Source organism: Saimiri boliviensis, chromosome 1 (genome assembly GCF_048565385.1).
Source record: "Saimiri boliviensis isolate mSaiBol1 chromosome 1, mSaiBol1.pri, whole genome shotgun sequence".
In the NCBI taxonomy this organism is placed as follows: domain Eukaryota; kingdom Metazoa; phylum Chordata; class Mammalia; order Primates; family Cebidae; genus Saimiri; species Saimiri boliviensis.
In genome coordinates, this window is record NC_133449.1 from 152965315 (window position 1) to 152972527 (window position 7213).

Sequence of the window (7213 nt, forward strand, 5' to 3'; positions counted from 1 at the left end):
ACCATGCCCAACTAATTTTTGTATTTTTAGTAGAGATGGGGTTTCACCGTATTGGCCAGGCGGGCCTCAAACTCCTGACCTCAGGTAACCAGCCCGCCTCAGCCTTCTAAGGAGCTGGGATTACGGGTTTGAGCCACTGTGCCCAGCCAATGTTGATTCACTTCTAAAATTCCTAAATTTTCTATTATTTTCTTTTCACATTTGAGTGTCTTTAGAGTTGACCATAGTGTCACATCTTCATTCTTGCATGGGGGATTTAATTTTGAAACAGAAAAGAGTCCATGGGAGTAAAATGTGATGAATGACAACAATATTCCACCACGGGCAGTGCTTAGATGCGAAAGCAAGGCAATACAAATAAGTCTCTAAATATAATTCATGGAAATGTGCTCCTCGGTAACAACAGGTTTAGTTTAAAACTTAAGTAACTACTAACATGAGGAACCCTGGGAGACAGATTAAAACAAACAGGTGTTGAATATGAATAAAAAACGTGTGCCTGAGTGAGAGGGGCTTCTGGCTGGGTAGAAATGTGGGAAGTAAGCCATATCTGAAAGACATTTCTGTGAAGACCTTCCCAGCATGTTTATAGCAACATTAATGGAATAAGTACCTGGTTCTCCAAAGGTATCCGTCTTTTGGATTTCAGCTTTCTTGACATTAAGAGAGAAAAAAAATCAGTCTAATGACTTGACTGGTGAAGCCTATAGATTTTTTGTCCTGCTGATTCACACAACACTGATCCAGCAATTAGTAAAAATGCCCCTCACCTGGGCACTTGGAATAAACTGGCCCAGGGCAGCCTGACATCTGACTTGTTCAGTTGCTGTTGGGCAGAATGATTGGCCCCAATGATAAAAACAGTGAGCAGAAGATTGGCAGTTGTTTTTCTTTTTTCTTTCTTTTTTTTTTTTTTTTTTGAGACGGAGTTTCATTCTTGCTGCCCAGGCTGGAGTGCAATGGTGCAATCTCAGTTCACTGCAACCTCTGCCCCCAGGGTTCAAGTGATTCTCCTGCTTCAGACTCCGAAGTAGTTGGGATTGCAGGTGCCTGCCACCATGCCCATCCAATTTTTTGTATTTTTAGTAAAAACAGGATTTCACCATGTTGGCCAGGCTGGTCTCAAACTCCTGACCTTAGATGATCCACCCACCTAAGCCTCCCAAAGTACTGGGATTACAGGTGTGAGGCACTACGCCTGACCTTTTTTTTTTTTTTTTTCCCCTTAGGTCAACTTGGCTTTTGTTAGCTTAAGATACTTGAAATGACTTGGTCTAGTATGCTAAACTCAAACATTTATTTAGAAATGTGGGGGAAAGTGGGTCTAGAGTCAGGATCACGGCCTGAATTTTCCCATCTGGAAAACAGAGTGGAGCTAGATGGCTTTGTGTATGTAGTCAAGTTAATGATACACCTCACCCTAATTTCTCATACTCCCTATCCATCTTCCAAAACCACTGCCATTATCAATGTCATTACCAACTTGGGTCTGACTAGAAAAAGAAGACTGCAGATACCTCCTAAACAGAACATTTAAACTCAGTGAATATTTTTCTGTTTTGCAAAGGGCTATCTTCAATCAATTCCCAAATATATTTCTGAAATTCCTTGTTCAGACTAAGAAACACTGACACGAGCAATCATACTATTTTAGAACTGGTAGTGGCCTCCAGGAGCCTCTGTCCTAGTAGTTCTCAATGTAAGCTGAACAATCAACTGGAGAGCTTTTAAATGCCAATTCCTGAGTCCTACCCTTTCTGCAGTTAGTCTGGGATATGACTTGGGCATCTGAATTTTTGAAAAATGTCTCAAACTGGTTCCAATGTAGAACCAAGGACTACAAAAAAATTCTGGTCTAGTCTGGTGGCTCTCAAACTATGCACTTCTGACCATCAGACTTAGCATCACTGGTACTTTATAGAAATGCACATTCAGGTCCTTCACCCCGTATCTCCAGAATCAGAAACTCTGGGGTAGAGCCCAGCAGACTGTGTTTTAACAAACCTCCAGATGTTTCCGATACGTGTTAAGAGTTTGAGAAATGTTGCAGCGTAGTAATTCCTAACAGATGGATTGAGAGTTCAAGAAAAGAATCTCCCTTTTACCAGGGCTGTGTGGTGGTGGGCTTGGCCAGACCGAGGGTCAGGAGCTTCCAGTACCAGCGGCAAAGGTCCTGCAGCTTCACCTCCTTTAAGCTGATATCGCTTTTTGCGTGGATTCTTGCAGTACCTTCCTAACTATAATCTCTGACTTGACTCCTTTCCCTCTCTGATCTGTTCTCCATGCTGTGGCAGAGATACCCTCTTTCAATACAGGTCTGGGATTTTTATCTCCTGACTTCTAGCTCTTTTCATCCTTGGCCCCTAGACCTACCTAGAAGCAGCACATTTAGCTCTGCCTGGGGCAGAGGTGGCAAACTCCAGTGACTTCAGAGGCCAGGCAGCTGATATAGTTGAGGGAGTCAACAGGAGATGACGTGGCCCATGATAAATTGAAGTGTGTGTATGTCCACTGAAGGGCATTAAAATTTAAAATTAGTTAAAATAATTTCCTGGGCAAGCAAAGCATGGCTATGGAATAAAACAAGGTAGCCAGTTTGAGACTGGGAGTAGGGGGTAGGTTTTAGTAAAAGATGAGTTAAAATATATAATTTTTTTTTTTTTTTGAGACAGAGTTTCACTCTTATTACCCAGGCTGGAGTGCAATGGCTCGATCTCGGCTCACCGCAACCTCCGCCTCCTGGGTTCAGGCAATTCTCCTGCCTCAGCCTCCTGAGTAGCTGGGATTACAGGCACGTGCCACCATATCCAGCTAGTTTTTTTGTATTTTTTTTTTTTTTTTAGTAGAGACGGGGTTTCACCATGTTGACTAGGATGGTCATGATCTCTTGACCTCGTGATCCACCCGCCTCGGCCTCCCAAAGTGCTGGGATTACAGGCGTGAGCCACCGCGCCCGGCCAAAATACATATTTCTTTTACCAAGACTCCTTGATCAGAGAAGGCTGTGGATACGGTTGTTCCTCTCATTCCCTCTTTGTGTCATCAGGATGAATTGTTAGCATCTATAAATAACTCTTTGTCATCCATTGTATGTAGGGCCCAGGAGAGAGAATTGCTTTTTTTAAGGAGCTTCGAATCTGAATGAGACAAACACACATGGGAAATGCAATAGAATAGGCCGGGTGAGGTGGCTCTCAACTGTAATCCCAGCACTTCCAGAGGCTGAGGCGACGCATCACTTGAGGCCAGGAGTTCAAGACCATCCTGGCCAACATGGCGAAACCCTGTCTCTACTAAAAATACAAAAATTAGCTGAGCCTGGCAGTGGGCGCCTGTAATTCCAGCTACTCAAGAGCCTGAGGCAGGAGAATCGCTTGAACCTGGGAGGAGGAGGTTGCCGGGAGCTGAGATCGAGCCACTGCCCTCCAGCCTGGGAAATGGATTAAGACTTTGTCTCAAAAAAAAAGTAATGCAATAGAATGGCATCAATGTTGTTTTTCCATTTCCATAAGGAAGGAACTTGATTCAGTATGTGGCTGTTACAGCTAATGATTATATGGTGGATCCCCAATCAAACCTCACAATTTAAATCAGGGGGCTTCCAATCTTTTGACTTCCCTGAACCACATTGGAAGAAGAATTGTCTTGGGTCACACATAAAATACACTAACACTAATGATAGCTAATGAGCTAAAAATAAAAAATTGCAAAAAAAATCTCATAATGTTTTAAGAAAGTTTACCAATTCGTGTTGGGCTGCATTCAAAGCCATCCTGGGCCATATGCAAGCTCGATTTAAAGCAACCTAATTCTTCAGCTTTCACCATGGCCTTTCTAGGCCAAATAAAATAGATACTACCAATTTGTACTGAGCACTTACTGTATTCTGGGTACTGAATTAACTGTTTCAAGGCATTTATCTCATTGATTCCTGACAGCAGCTCAACAAAGCAGGTATTTTATTTTGTCTTTGGAGCAAACAAAACAGAAGCAGAGGCAGGTGAAGGAACTTGCTCAAGGTCATATTGACCAACCTCCTGTGGCAGAGCTAGGTTTTCAACCAGGATAAGACTCCACACTCTAACTACTACCTGTAATTCATAGTGAGGGCTGCAATTCCAGATGTCACGCATATGGCTCTGTTATCTCTGACCTGCACTGGACTCAAATGGATTTCAGCGTCCTCAGATTCACAGCAACCTAACTATATCAATAGATTAGAAAGCTCAATCTTCCCTAGTCCTCGTATGATTTACTCAGAATCTGATTTGTGTTTGCAGAGGAAGCTGCAAAGGGAGAACCTGGCAGGAACCTTAATGAAGCCAGGTGGGACACATTTAAATGGGAACGTGTTGAACTAACTCATGAAGAGCCAAAGCCAGCTGTCAGCAGGCTTAATGAAAGGTTAACAGGAATCCAGGTGGGTGGCTGGGGAGCCTCTCTGTCTCTTTAAAGAAAATAGGAAGTTGAGAAGTGGGCTCTTCAGGTGGAGGTGGGAGCAGAAGGAGGAAGCTACTCGAACCAAAAGGCTGGATCTGGAAATAGGGTTTCATTTAGATTTGTAAATGTGTTACAGCCTTTAAAAAGAGCACTGAGTTCTCAGCTCTCTGAGCATCGAAGGACAGTGAAGGGAAGTATTCCCTGAATAAGATGAATACTAATGCTATCCAGAAGGAGTTTGGGGAGCACTGGAAATGGCTGCTCACAAAACAGAAGGTGGATTTCCTCTCTGCTTGTGCTGAGAAGGTACAGTTGTGCAGTTATATGCAGTATCCATATTGTATGTGAAATAACGGGGTGGGAGCATAGGAAAGACCCACACACATCTGTCACTTTAACTCCCATTCTTCAGCCAAAAAAACTGAGGCTTAGTAAGGGGGCATGAGTTGCCCAGGCCCCACAGTAAACCAGTACTAGAGCAAAGCCCTAACTGTGTTTTCTAGACTTCCTCTGTGGCTAACATTCTGGGGTTTTCACAGAATCTGCCCTGTTATTCCCCCTCTGGAGTCATGTCATTAAGTTCTTACTGGTGTAGCCATGCAATTCAGCATTTCCTTTCCAGAAGCCATCTCTCTTAGCACACCCCTGACTTTATAGTGAGCTGCTGCCCCCAGGAAGAGGAATCAGAAAGCAAAACGTGCACAGCTTGGCTGCTCTGTTGCTCTCCTAAGAGCACTTTAACTATGGTGACCAACTGTCTAAGTTTTCTCTGGGCTTTCCTAGTTTTAAAAACTCAAAGTCCCACATACCAGGAACTCCTCAGTCCTGGTCAAACTAGTGTAATCACCCAGTGGGTTGCTCCTGTGCCCTCTGCAAAGACAAAACCAGTTCAAAGAGACCACAGCATTGCAGTAGAGAAATAATTTAATGAACACGAGACCAGTCACATGGGGAATAGAGTTATTATTTGAATCAGTCTCCCCAGAGGCTTGAAGGTTAGGGTTTTTATGGACAGTTTGGAGGGCAGGGGGCTAGGGAATGGGTGCTGCTGATTAGTTGGGGGTGAAATCATAGGGGTGTGGAAAAGTTCCCTGTGTGCTGAGTCCACCTCTGGGTGGGGCCACAGGACCAGGTGAGTCATGAGTCACAAGTCTGGGTGGGATCAGTCTGAAAAAATATTTCAAAAAAACCGATCTTAGGTTCTATATTAGTGATGGTATCTATAGGAGCAACTGGAGAAGTCACAAACCTTGTGATCTCTGGCCATGACTCCTGAGCAGAAAGGGACTGTAGAAACGATGGGGTCAAAATATGTCAGCTATGCAAAATGGGCTCAACTGTGTCAGATTTCTCTCTCCATTATAATTTTGCAAAGGTGGCATCACTGGGATGGTTAGTCAACCTAAATCGATAAACTGAGATCAAAAACCACCATTCCCTCAGTTCTCTCACTCACAGCCCCTGCTCTTGACTTTATTGCAGCGATCACTTTTCCTGTGACTTTGCAGTTGGACCTAAATGGAATTTAGTTTGTTCAGATCTGCTGTTAGAATAGGCTACCAGTAGATTGACATTTTATATATGTAGGTTCTTACTATTCAAAGTGTGGGGTTCAGGCCGGCAGTTTTGTCATCACTTGGGAGCATGTTAGAAATCCAGAATCCCAGGCTCGACCGTAAACCCTGCGAATCGGAATGCACCTTGTAACATCTAGGATCTCTAAGTCACTTGTGCGCACATTAAAGTTTGAGAAGTCCTGGTCGAAAGCATTGATTTTCAAATACAGCTGCACATTGAAATCACATGGGGAAACTTAAAAAATGCTGATGCCTGCTCCATACATCAAAACATCACCTTGTACCCATAAATATATGCAATTATTATCAATTAAAAATAAATTTAGGGAAGGCACAGTGGCTCATGCCTGTAATCCCAGCCCCTTGTGAGGCCGAGGCAGGTGGATCACCTGAGGTCAGGAGTTCGAGACCAGCCTGGCCAACATGGTGAAACTCTGTATCCACTAAAAATACAAAAATTAGCTACATATGGTGGTGGGCATCTGTAATCCCAGCTACAGGGAAGGCTGAGGCAGAAAAATCGCTTGAACCCGGGATGTGGAGGTTGCAGTGAGCTGATATCATGCTATTGCACTCCTGCCTGGGCGACAAGAGGAAAACTCCGTCTCAATCAATCAGTCAATACATACATACATACATACTGATGCCTGGCTTCCATCCGAGGTCCTGATTTGATTCATAACGAGAGACATGGACGTCAGTTTTTAAAGTACTTCAAGTGATTTGAACATACAGCAACATTTGCAAACTTCAGCCCTAAAGAGGGGGTAGCTTTGCACCAGAAAGTAATGTTTCTAACTAATCAGAACAAAGCTTGGCCTAAGTTTATGTGCTTCTATTACCTCCACGTGGTTTTGCCTACAGAAATCATCAATAAAATTGCTCAAGAAGATCAGAAGCATAAAGATAATGATCAATTACTTATGGAAGAGGCTCATTAAAGTAATTACAAACCAAGATATAATATTTAGTCTATGGAAAGTGATAATAAGAAAAGACAAAAGATAATCAGAGCAGAAACGTCCTAGGGTCAGGGTGGCACTATGAATCTCTTCAGAAGGTGTCAGAAAGATGTCTTGAAACCAAGATTATAAGAAAAACATGGGAGATTGGTTAAGTGATCATCTTTGCTGCACAATAAGGAACTTGGTAAAAAGGCAATTACCTGGATTTTTATACTTAGATATAATGGGAGA